Source organism: Pecten maximus, chromosome 3, assembly GCF_902652985.1.
Source record: "Pecten maximus chromosome 3, xPecMax1.1, whole genome shotgun sequence".
Classification (NCBI taxonomy): domain Eukaryota; kingdom Metazoa; phylum Mollusca; class Bivalvia; order Pectinida; family Pectinidae; genus Pecten; species Pecten maximus.
In genome coordinates, this window is record NC_047017.1 from 32,624,176 (window position 1) to 32,637,435 (window position 13,260).

General features: G+C 39.5%; 1 protein-coding gene across 1 annotated transcript in view; it reads left to right on the forward strand.

Annotated features, from left to right (window-relative positions):
• Window positions 1–9,460: 9,460 nt before the first annotated feature.
• The window catches only part of LOC117323939, a 29,215-nt gene continuing 25,415 nt past the window's right edge, over window positions 9,461–13,260 (forward strand). The window contains exon 1 of the mRNA XM_033879477.1: window positions 9,461–9,910. The gene's annotated coding sequence lies outside the window, so the exon portion shown is untranslated. The remainder of the gene's footprint in view (window positions 9,911–13,260) is intronic.

Genomic DNA, 13,260 nt, shown 5'->3' on the forward strand with positions numbered 1-13,260 from the left:
GTTGCGGACATTGACAGACAGCATATGAATATTATCATCCGTTTATAACATTATTTTACGGCCATTAAGTACAATCGATAATACCGTCCTCGTTAGCTTACCTCCGTGTACCAGCTAATCAGATCTACAGGTGTGCGTCCCTGGGGTGCTCGGTGTGCTGAATTGAGAAGGAAGTTACATAATTACCTGTGGTATAACACATCAGGTGTATTTGAGAAGTACCGTATAATGAACCTGCTGATTAGTCTAACTACATAAGATAAAACCTATTATAACAGTTTAAAATAGAAATATATACCCACTTTGGTCAACATCAAACAATTTGCTAAAACGTCTGCGGCTTTTGATCTCGCTCGCTCATACATTTTAAAATTACAGAATAAGAAAAAAATAAATGTGAATTTAACGGTAGATAAGATTTAAATGTAGATTGTGTGAAATGCGTACGGCTTGTTAGTACATACACTGACCAATTAACAGAAGCGACTTTCTCGCTCAACAAACCGGTCCTCACTCATTCTCCATATCCTTATTTTATTGTTCAGAGTGTATAATTGTTTAGCGGCCATCATGAGTTTGGTATTCTTTAACGTCCTATCAACAGCTATGGTCGTAGTATGTTCGTGTTTGTCTCCTTGTGATAGCGCGGAACTGATACCGACTTTATAGTGATACCTCACTGAAGCATACTGTCGAAGACACCCATCAGGATACCCCACCCGGTCACAGTGTACCGACAACTGACTTACGAACCAGTTGTCCCACTTCGAAAATTCTGAGCGCTAAGCAAGAGTAGAAACTACCATTTTTATAGACTCTGGTATGTCTCAATCAGGGTCAGAACCCAAAGCCTTCCTCACGGGGGCTAACGCTCAACTGAAATCCACAGAAAGGGGATCGCATGTCCAGTAGTTACTACAGCTATCTTCTGGCTTCTATTAATGCCAACAAAAATGAGTAATTTATATTGTAAACCATGCTAAAGGTTGCATAATTTATGGAGTTTAAAATCATATGTTGAGGTTTATTTAGAAAAAGTTCATTGGTTCAATTCCTTATACCATTCCTCTCTCTCACCGCGAAACCCCTAGACCATTGAGAAAAAGACATGATTTCGATAGACAAAGCACTACAAAACCTTGATCCCAACGGAAGGAAATTATAATAGACTAAGCCGAGAGCTATAGTTTCTCCTGGTGTATCTAAGTGTAGAAAGACATACAATACCAGAGAAAAAGTCCAATCTAATCCAATATTTACAAAACTATATATAAACGGCACACTATTACCCACCAAAACGATTGATAGTAGAATTAGTCTACATGAGAATGATACAAACATGATAATATTGGCAAATACCTTGGTGGTAAGTTCTGCTAGTGGATTTCTAGTCACCAAGTTCTAAATTCTTTTGAAAATAGGAAGAAGGATCAAGTTCGTTGAACAAATATCTAATACATGTATTACTTTTTACTAATTGTTTAAATAATTGAGTTAATGACCTTCCAGTCTACCATTCTATAACCTCCCAGTATATCCTTCTATAACCTTCTCTTCTATCCTTCTATAACCTTCTCTTCTATCCTTCTAAAACATTCTCTTCTATCCTTCTAAAACATTCCATTCTACCCTTCTACAACCTCCCTTTCTATCCTTCTATAACCCCCCTTTCTACCCTTTTATAACCTCCCCATCTATCCTTCTATAACCTCCCTTTCTACCCTTTTATAACCTCCCCATCTATCCTTCTATAACCTCCCTTCTACCCTTTTATAACCTCCCGTCTATCCTTCTATAACCTCCCTTTCTACCCTTTTATAACCTCCCCTTCTACCCTTCTATAACATCCCTTCTACCCTTCTATAACATCCCTTCTACCCTTCTATAACATCCCGTCTACCCTTCTATAACATCCCGTCTATCCTTCTATAACCTCCCTTTCTACCCTTTTATAACCTCCCCTTCTACCCTTCTATAACATCCCTTCTACCCTTCTATAACCTCCCTTTCTACCCTTCTATAACATCCCTTCTACCCTTCTATAACCTCCCTTTCTACCCTTCTATAACATCCCTTCTACCCTTCTATAACATCCCTTCTACCCTTCTATAACCTCCCTTTCTACCCTTCTATAACCTCCCTTCTACCCTTCTATAACCTCCCTTCTACCCTTCTATAACCTCCCTTCTACCCTTCTATAACCTCCCCTTCTACCCTTCTATAACCTCCCCTTCTACTCCTCTATAACCTCCCTTCTACCCTTCTATAACCTCCCTTTCTACCCTTCTATAACCTCCCCGTCTATCCTTCTATAACCTCCCCTTCTATAACCTCCCTTTCTATCCTTCTATAACCTCCCCTTCTACCCTTCTATAACCTCCCCATCTACTCTTCTATAACCTCCCCTGCTATAACCTCCCCTTCTACCCTTTTATAACCTTCCCTTCTACTCCTCTATAACCTCCCTTTCTACCCTTCTATAACCTCCCCGTCTATCCTTCTATAACCTCCCTCCTACCCTTCTATAACCTTCTCTTCTACCCTTCTATAACCTCCCCTTCTACTCTTCTCTAACCTCCCCTGCTATAACCTTCCCTTCTACCCTTTTATAACCTTCCCTTCTACTCCTCTATAACCTCCCTTTCTACTCCTCTATAACCTCCCCGTCTATCCTTCTATAACCTCCCCTTCTACGCTTCTATAACCTCCTCTTCTACTCCTCTATAACCTCCCTTTATATCCTTCTATAACCTCCCCGTCTATTCTTCTATAACCTCCCTTTCTACCCTTCTATAACCTCCCCTTCTACTCCTCTATAACCTCCCCTTCTACCCTTCTATAACCTCCCCTTCTACCCTTCTATAACCTCCCCGTCTACCCTTCTATAACCTCCCTTTCTACCCTTCTATAACCTCCCCTTCTACTCCTCTATAACCTCCCTTCTACCCTTCTATAACCCCCCTTCTACCCTTCTATAACCTTCCTTTCTACTCTTCTATAACCTCCCCTGCTATAACCCCCTCCCCCCCTTTCTTCACTTCTATAACCATCCCTGCTATAACCTCCCCTTCTACCCTTCTATAACCTCCCTTTCTACCCTGCTATAACCTCCCTTTTTACCCTTCTGTATCCTCCCCTTCTACCCATCTATAACCTCCCCTTTAGCATGCCCTTCTATAAACCCCCCCCCCCCCCCCCCCCCTTCTACCCTTCTATAACATCCCCTTCTGCCCATCTATAACCTCTCGTTATACATATCTATATACCACCCACTTCTATACACCAACATTGATTTCAGCACGTTTTGATTATACTTATGAATTTCCACATTTGGGAGGACAAGACAGCTGTATTATGTGGTTTTTATTAATTGGTGTGGTTTTTATTAATTGGTATATACCATTTCTATTACTTAATAGATATATAACACAGGAGTTGTTAACTTGAGCGTCTTTTGATATATTCAAACCATTTGATGCCAACAACATTATGTTGCGCTGTGACATCACCTGTTGTACCATTAATATCAGTTATTTGATGGTGATATTTCAATGTACCACGTATGGCCTTGTCTCAATAAGTGATCGGTAGCCAGTCCTCCTGGTGACAGGTAACACACATCGAATACTGTTTTGCTGGACCTTAGTACCGACGGCTCAACTTAGTGCAGACTGCTGTCACCTCCAATAGACAAACACTTGTTGTACAGTGTTATCATTGAGATATATATGGGTATTGGGTAACTGGTGTCGCGATAAGACTTGGTTCGCCTTCAAAACAATTTCAAAACAGTCTGTAGAGAGTTTATACATATCTTGTCTAATTGTCCGCTTCGTAAGACATGATCATTGCAGAATACATTCCAAATATTATCACGTATGTCAAAGGTTTCTTCTGTCGTCCCAAATCTGATCGCCACTGCGACACTTTTCTAAAGATCAAAAGACTTGTTTGCATAACAACACTAGAAACATTTTTACATTATTTTTGTTGTATTGTTCCAATAAAAAAGTTGGTCTGATTTTTTCTTTGAAAAGGCTGTGATAAAAAGCAAGAGTAATTAAGCGTCCAAGTGATACTGATCGACGCTTGGAGCCATGGGCTGGTAGGGACCTCACGCATGCTGCCATTTAAATGTCGACAGTGTACACGGAGCGGGACACCCTATATCTGTATAGTCCAGGGTACAACCCCTAATTCAATTACACTCTAGTTGACATGCTTGTTTACTGGAAAATGGTATCAATTGCGGTTAGTATCAGTAACTCTAGAACCCCATTCTCCTTGGTGTTAATGGATGGTTACAACACGTAACCGAATAAATTATTTTGTAAAGACAGCGGAATCGATATAAGTACTTTAAAAACTTTTTCGTTTTTACTGAAAAAAAACATTGTTGTAGTTGATTGCGACCACTTTGTGTTGTCACGCTGTGTCTCTTTTTCCTAATGCGACAATGCGACAATGCAACAAAACGACAAATGTTAACGCCAATTCGACAAAATAAAAGCTTGACCTATTTTTATGTCACGTTTTTGGGGCACTACGAATAGCGCGTTAATTGTCTTCTTCACACAGTGCATTAATTGTCTTCTTCACCCAGTGCGTTAATTGTCGCTTTTCGAATAGCGCGTTAATTTCTTCGCACAGCGTATCAATTGTCGTTCCTCGCATAGATGTGTCCAGTGAGCATTATATATTGACGAGGATGTGTCCAGTACAACATTAGATATTGACGAGGATGTATCCAGTGAGCATTAGATATTGACGAGGATGTGTCCAGTGAGCATTAGATATTGACGAGGATGTGTCCAGTACAACATTAGATATTGACGAGGATGTGTCCAGTGAGCATTAGATATTGACGAGGATGTGTCCAGTGAGCATTAGATATTGACGAGGATGTGTCCAGTGAGCACTGGATATTGACGAGGATGTGTCCAGTAAGCATTAGATATTGACGAGGATGTGTCCAGTGAGCATTAGATATTGACGAGGATGTGTCCAGTGAGCATTATATATTGACGAGGATGTGTCCAGTGAGCACTAGATATTGACGAGGATGTGTCCAGTACAACATTAGATATTGACGAGAATGTGTCCAGTGAGCATTAGATATTGACGAGGATGTGTCCAGTACAACATTAGATATTGACGAGGATGTGTCCAGTGTGCATTAGATATTGACGAGAATGTGTCCAGTGAGCATTAGATATTGACGAGGATGTGTCCAGTGAGCATTAGATATTGACGAGAATGTGTCCAGTACAACATTAGATATTGACGAGGATGTGTCCAGTACAACATTAGATATTGACGAGGATGTGTCCAGTGAGCATTAGATATTGACGAGGATGTGTCCAGTAAGCATTAGATATTGACGAGGATGTGTCCAGTACAACATTAGATATTGACGAGGATGTGTCCAGTGTGCATTAGATATTGACGAGGATGTGTCCAGTACAACATTAGATATTGACGAGAATGTGTCCAGTGAGCATTAGATATTGACGAGAATGTGTCCAGGAGCATTAGATATTGACGAGATGTGTCTAGTGAGCATTAGATATTGACGAGGGTGTGTCCAGTGAGCATTAGATATTAACGAGGATGTGTCCAGGAGCATTAGATATTGACGAGATGTGTCTAGTGAGCATTAGATATTGACGAGGGTGTGTCCAGTGAGCATTAGATATTAACGAGGATGTGTCCAGTGAGCATTAGATATTAACGAGGCTTGATCACCCTGACACATTAGAAGAGTGTCCAGTGAGCATTAGATATTGACGAGGATGTGTCCAGTGAGCATTAGATATTAACGAGGATGTGTCCAGTAAGCATTAGATATTGACGAGGATGTGTCCAGTGAGCATTAGATATTGACGAGGATGTATCCAGTGAACATTATATATTGACGAGGATGTGTCCAGTGAGCATTAGATATTGACGAGGATGTGTCCAGTGAGCATTAGATATTGACGAGGATGTGTCCAGTGAACATTAGATATTGACGAGGATGTGTCCAGTAAGCATTAGATATTGACGAGGATGTGTCCAGTGAGCACTGGATATTGACGAGGATGTGTTCAGTGAGCATTATATATTGACGAGGATGTGTCCAGTGAGCATTATATATTGACGAGGATGTGTCCAGTACAACATTAGATATTGACGAGGATGTGTCCAGTGAGCATTAGATATTGACGAGGATGTGTCCAGTGAGCATTAGATATTGACGAGGATGTGTCCAGTGAACATTAGATATTGACGAGGGTGTATCCAGTGAGCAGAAGATATTGACTAGGATGTGTCCAGTGAGCATTAGATATTGAAAAGATTATCACCATGGGGCACATGAGTCGCTCGAACTTTTAACAAACTATCACAACGATGTTTCCATTCTTTGTTATGTATTTTTTAAACAGTATAAATTGATAAAACTGATTAGGAAATCCGACTGTCTTGGTTTACTGACCAAAGTCAGTGCCCTGAACAGCCAGTTAAATTAGGATTTAAGATCTGGTAATCTCACAAAAAAAACAACAAACAAACAAACAAACAAACAAAAAACATTCAAAGGAATTACACAAAACATGAAAAGTATACAAACATATGTTGGTATTTAAAACAGATATTGAAATTGATGATGAATTCAAGTCAAATAAAATGAAAATCAAGTTAAAATCCACACAAGTGAATATTAAATTGATATATGAAGTAAGTTATACAGGTCACCTGAAGTGTCAGTATGTCGTAACTGGTCACGTGAAGTGTCAGTATGTCGTAACTGGTCACGTGAAGTGTCAATATGTCATAACTGGTCACGTGAAGTGTCAGTATGTCGTAACTGGTCACCTGAAGTGTCAGTATGTCGTAACTGGTCACGTAAAGTGTCAGTATGTCGTAACTGGTCACGTGAAGTGTCAGTATGTCATAACTGGTCACCTGAAGTGTCAGTATGTCGTAACTGGTCACGTGAAGTGTCAGTATGTCGTAACTGGTCACGTGAAATGTCAGTATGTCGTAACTGGTCACGTGAAATGTCAATATGTCGTAACTGGTCACGTGAAGTGTCAGTATGTCGTAACTGGTCACGTAAAGTGTCAGTATGTCGTAACTGGTCACGTGAAGTGTCAGTATGTCGTAACTGGTCACGTGAAGTGTCAGTATGTCGTAACTGGTCACGTAAAGTGTCAGTATGTCGTAACTGGTCACGTGAAGTGTCAGTATGTCATAACTGGTCACCTGAAGTGTCAGTATGTCGTAACTGGTCACGTGAAGTGTCAGTATGTCGTAACTGGTCACGTGAAATGTCAGTATGTCGTAACTGGTCACGTGAAATGTCAATATGTCGTAACTGGTCACGTGAAGTGTCAGTATGTCGTAACTGGTCACGTAAAGTGTCAGTATGTCGTAACTGGTCACGTGAAGTGTCAGTATGTCATAACTGGTCACCTGAAATGTCAGTATGTCGTAACTGGTCACGTGAAGTGTCAGTATGTCGTAATTGGTCACGTGAAATGTCAGTATGTCGTAACTGGTCACGTGAAGTGTCAATATGTCGTAACTGGTCACCTGAAGTGTCAGTATGTCGTAACTGGTCACGTGAAGTGTCAATATGCCGTAAATGGTCACGTGAAGTGTCAGTATGTCGTAACTGGTCACGTGAAGTGTCAGTATGTCATAACTGGTCACCTGAAGTGTCAGTATGTCGTAACTGGTCACGTGAAGTGTCAGTATATCGTAATTGGTCACGTGAAATGTCAGTATGTCGTAACTGGTCACATGAAGTGTCAGTATGTCATAACTGGTCACCTGAAGTGTCAGTATGTCGTAACTGGTCACGTGAAGTGTCAGTATGTCGTAATTGGTCACGTGAAATGTCAGTATGTCGTAACTGGTCACATGAAGTGTCAGTATGTCGTAACTGGTCACCTGAAGTGTCAGTATGTCGTAACTGGTCACGTGAAGTGTCAGTATGTCGTAATTGGTCACGTGAAATGTCAGTATGTCGTAACTGGTCACGTGAAGTGTCAATATGTCGTAACTGGTCACCTGAAGTGTCAGTATGTCGTAACTGGTCACGTGAAGTGTCAGTATGTCGTAATTGGTCACGTGAAATGTCAGTATGTCGTAACTGGTCACGTGAAGTGTCAATATGTCGTAACTGGTCACCTGAAGTGTCAGTATGTCGTAACTGGTCACGTGAAGTGTCAGTATGTCGTAATTGGTCACGTGAAATGTCAGTATGTCGTAACTGGTCACATGAAGTGTCAGTATGTCATAACTGGTCACCTGAAGTGTCAGTATGTCGTAACTGGTCACGTGAAGTGTCCATATGCCGTAAATGGTCACGTGAAATGTCAGTATGTCGTAACTGGTCACATATCGAGTCAGTAATAAATATGTCATTTCGTTAAAAACATTAAAAAGAATTACCTAAGAAGAGTTATCTCGTTAATTTGTTGAAGGTTTTATGTGCTATAAGACAGCAATGCTACCGGATGTTTGACAACGTCAGATTTAAGGTAGCTAGGGCGGGACGTCGTGGTGAAAAGGTAGGATATCTTTACTAGGGGATAATGATACAATACGACTAGAAACATATAGATATTTGTGTATATGTATACTTATTAATGAATAAATATGGGCACTTTACAGGAGGCATATCAAGTAACTTTGGAGATCGTCCACATGCGAACTCTCCGCGCTATACTCGACGTTCGCTGGCAGGATAATAACTAAGAGGCTCTCAACCATGCAAACTCCTCTTGCATCGAATCCATCCTCACCAAGGGCCAGTTCAGATGACTAGAATACGGCTTTCGCACGGAGGAACACCGAATGTACCGAAGAGGCGAGGACGTACAAGAACTGCATTAAAACAACCAGGGTCCATTAGCGATTCAAAGACTGACTGGTGCCAGAGAAATCGACGACTGTTCCAGACTTGCACTTAGAACCTCGACATGAGTTGCCGAACGATGACGTCTTCTTCGTACCCGAAAACCAATTGCCACACTAAGAAAGCATATTAAACAATCGCCACAACGTATAAAATATATCAAACAGTCGTAACAATGAATAATATTAAGAACTGATGATAATTTGTCAGATGGATGGGACTATGGCAGCCCGTGGATAACACATAGGCATTGGATCTGAGGAGTTCGGGGAATTAGGGATACCAAGCACCTGTCCGCCATGACAGACACACATTCCAGCTCTGTCTTAACATATGCTTGCTGCGTGTTGATATTTATGGAAATATTAAACATACCCCTATCAAGTGACTAAGTTAAGGAAATAAAAGAAGTGTCCCCATTGTTAGGATTGGGGTCAGTTACATTGCGAATTACGTAGAAATTAGTTGATACTGGCTGTCGGTACACCTGAACTACAGTGACCACCGGACCGTGTGGTGTAGGTATATGGATACGGCCGGTCGCATACGTATTACGGGTATATGTGTATCGATTCCAGAGGAAAGCGGACTGGGACTAGGTGGTCTTCCAATCGACGGAGGACAGTCGGACCATTATATCCGGAACACCACTACAGTCGATCGGGGAAGTAGGAATTTAGATAACGTAATCGACACGTTGGAGTGGACAGGTGTGACTTCTGAAATACCAGACACAAGTAGCACTTCCCGTAGTAACTTACACGTGGGGGACTGTCCATACATAATATAACTTTATTTAAAAGATTAAAACCACTCAGTGGATTACAAACGAAACTTTAACTTGTAGATTGTAGTAAATGTTTGGAACGTGTCTGTGATCAACGCCGGAATCATTCGTGTCTAGTTCATGTTGGAAGAATAATTCGGGATTTCCAAGTTAAAGCGACAACTTGGTACTGTGATCGAGTATCAATACAGCAGCAACCCACAGCTGCGTGGAGACAGGTATGGTGTTGTGACATCCAGGTATAGTATTGCTAGCTATGAATTATTCAGCCAGTGTATAGATTAGGTAGGCGTTTTGTCGTTGTACTACTCTGTTTTAGAAATAATTGTAATATCATGGCAACGTATTCAGGTATCCCATGGCTTTCCTTCCGGGTAGTCTGACACTTTCTGCGATTGTTGAAACACCAAGCTGATTTTTCAGGTAGTATTATCTATGTATTAGTATGGTGAACTAAAACCGTTAATTAGACGATATTTACACGTACCAGAGCCTGTATTAGTTTATATAATAAGCTGCACACACAAACCGCCGTAATACGAAGCTTGTGTCCGGGGTCATACTGTGAACAAAATCAATATCAACACTCCAATTGTATTTCAATGACGTACTAAACATGTCTGTATTCTTCCGTCATAAATAGATCTGTATAGGACAAGCTTGAAAATCACTAAGTCTGCAAGTTACAATGCACACCTCGCGGTTAATCAAATACTTACACAAACAATATCCCCATAATCATTTTACCTTAGGCTTGACTCTTTTCGCCTTACTTCTCAATACTACGTGCACAGTTCTTTGAATATGATTACTTTTTTATAAGCATGTACGAGTACATCTACTTTATTTAGTTTACCCCGAGTACTGTCCTCACAGCTCTCATTAAATAAGATAAAATAATTTGGTATTTATGACGGTTTACTCAATGTGCAATATCTTCTCAATGAGGAACAATGTATTGCTTCAAGCTTAAGTTTCGTTTTTACGGCAAATATCGATCGTATTTCGGAGCCCACTAGTTCAGCAGTATGACAGCAGTAAATATGATTTGTTGTAATGTCAGTATGATGTGAGTTAAAACCTTCATTAGAGATCAGCTCCACGTAACACGGAATCTTGATTTCTACAAATTGTACCTTTTAATGATTTGTACAGTAAAGCAAATTTTCAACATCAGATTCGATATTGGGACACGATATATAGTAGTCAGCTGTACTGATTGTACTTAATAGGGAAAACTGTAAATTTATCCAGATACACTAACACATTAAATTATGGACGTAAGCGTATAATTTTATTCACATTAATCAGCGAATGTTCAATTTCGTTAACATTTTCAACTTCTTCTTTAGAGACAAAAATACTTCCATTGATATACGGTTACCTAAGATCTTCTCATACGGTTACAAAACGTGCCGATATACCCACAAACAATAAAATATGTGTTTTATAACATAGATATATGTATCTACCGTCACATAAACGTTTGTTATATAATGGTGATATACCCAAGTACAATTACATAAAACGCATGTTTCATAACATAGATATACAATGTATTTGTGTACCGTAACATAAACGTTTGTTATATAAGGGTGATATAACCAAATACAATTACATAAAACATGTGTTTCATAACATTAAAACAATAACATACATGTACATGTAACCGCGAGTTTTATAACTTAAATAAAGTGTTTATTTACTGTCGTTTGGTAGTGACGTGACCATTATTGTTATACTGTAGGTAAATATTACAGAGTTTGGTAGTGTGGTGACCATTATTGTCATACTTAAGGTAAATGTTACAGAGTTTGGTAGTGAGGTGACCATTATTGTCATACTTAAGGTAAATGTTACAGAGTTTGGTAGTGACGTAACCATTATTGTCATACTGTAGGTAACTGTTACAGAGTTTGGTAGTGAGGTGACCATTATTGTCATACTGTAGGTAAATGTTACAGAGTTTGGTAGTGAGGAGACCATTATTGTCATACTTTAGGTAAATATTACAGAGTTTGGTAGTGAGGTGACCATTATTGTCATACTGTAGGTAAATGTTACAGAGTTTGGTAGTGAGGTGACCATTATTGTCATACTTTAGGTAAATATTACAGAGTTTGGTAGTGAGGTGACCATTATTGTCATACTGTAGGTAAATGTAACAGAGTTTGGTAGTGAGGTGACCATTATTGTCATACTGTAGGTAAATGTTACAGAGTTTGGTAGTGAGGAGACCATTATTGTCATTCAGTAGGTAAATGTTACACAGTTTGGTAGTGAGGTGACCATTATTGTCATACTGTAGGTAAATGTTACACAGTTTGGTAGTGACGTAACTATTATTGTCATACAGTAGGTAAATGTTACACAGTTTGGTAGTGAGGTGACCATTATTGTCATACTGTAGGTAAATGTTACACAGTTTGGTAGTGACGTAACCATTATTGTCATACTGTAGGTAAATGTTACACAGTTTGGTAGTGAGGTGACCATTATTGTCATACTGTAGGTAAATGTAACAGAGTTTGGTAGTGAGGTGACCATTATTGTCATACTGTAGGTAAATGTTACACAGTTTGGTAGTGAGGTGACCAGTATTGTCATACAGTAGGTAAATGTTACACAGTTTGGTAGTGAGGTGACCATTATTGTCATACTGTAGGTAAATGTTACACAGTTTGGTAGTGAGGTGACGATTATTGTCATACTGTAGGTAAATGTTACACAGTTTGGTAGTGAGGTGACCATTATTGTCATACTGTAGGTAAATGTTACACAGTTTGGTAGTGAGGTGACCATTATTGTCATACTGTATGTAGATAATATAGAGTTTGGTAGTGAGGTGACCATTATTGTCATACTGTAGGTAAATGTTATAGAGTTCGGTAATGAGGTGACCATTATTGTCATACTGTAGGTAAATGTAACAGAGTTTGGTAGTGAGGTGACCATTATTGTCATACTGTAGGTAAATGTTACACAGTTTGGTAGTGAGGTGACCATTATTGTCATACTGTAGGTAAATGTTACAGAGTTTGGTAGTGAGGTGACCAGTATTGTCATACTGTAGGTAAATGTTACACAGTTTGGTAGTGAGGTGACCATTATTGTCATACTGTAGGTAAATGTTACAGAGTTTGGTAGTGAGGTGACCAGTATTGTCATACTGTAGGTAAATGTTACAGAGTTTGGTAGTGAGGTGACCATTATTGTCATACTGTAGGTAAGTGTTATGGAGTTCGGTAATGAGGTGACCATTATTGTCATACTGTAGGTAAGTGTTATGGAGTTCGGTAATGAGGTGACCATTATTGTCATACTGAAGGTAAGTGTTTTAGAGTTTAGTAGTGAGGTGACCATTATTGTCATACTGTAGGTTAATGTTACAGAGTGCTTACATTTCGATTATTAAATCAATGAATTTTTTCCCAAGTCTACATTATCAATGTTCATTATAAATTGTCTACCTTGAGTGTCGCGAGCGTGATACAAACCGCATGATAATATAAAAGTAAGCAATACCTGTGCTGTGAGTAACTATTTATTCAAGTCAATTTCCCGACAA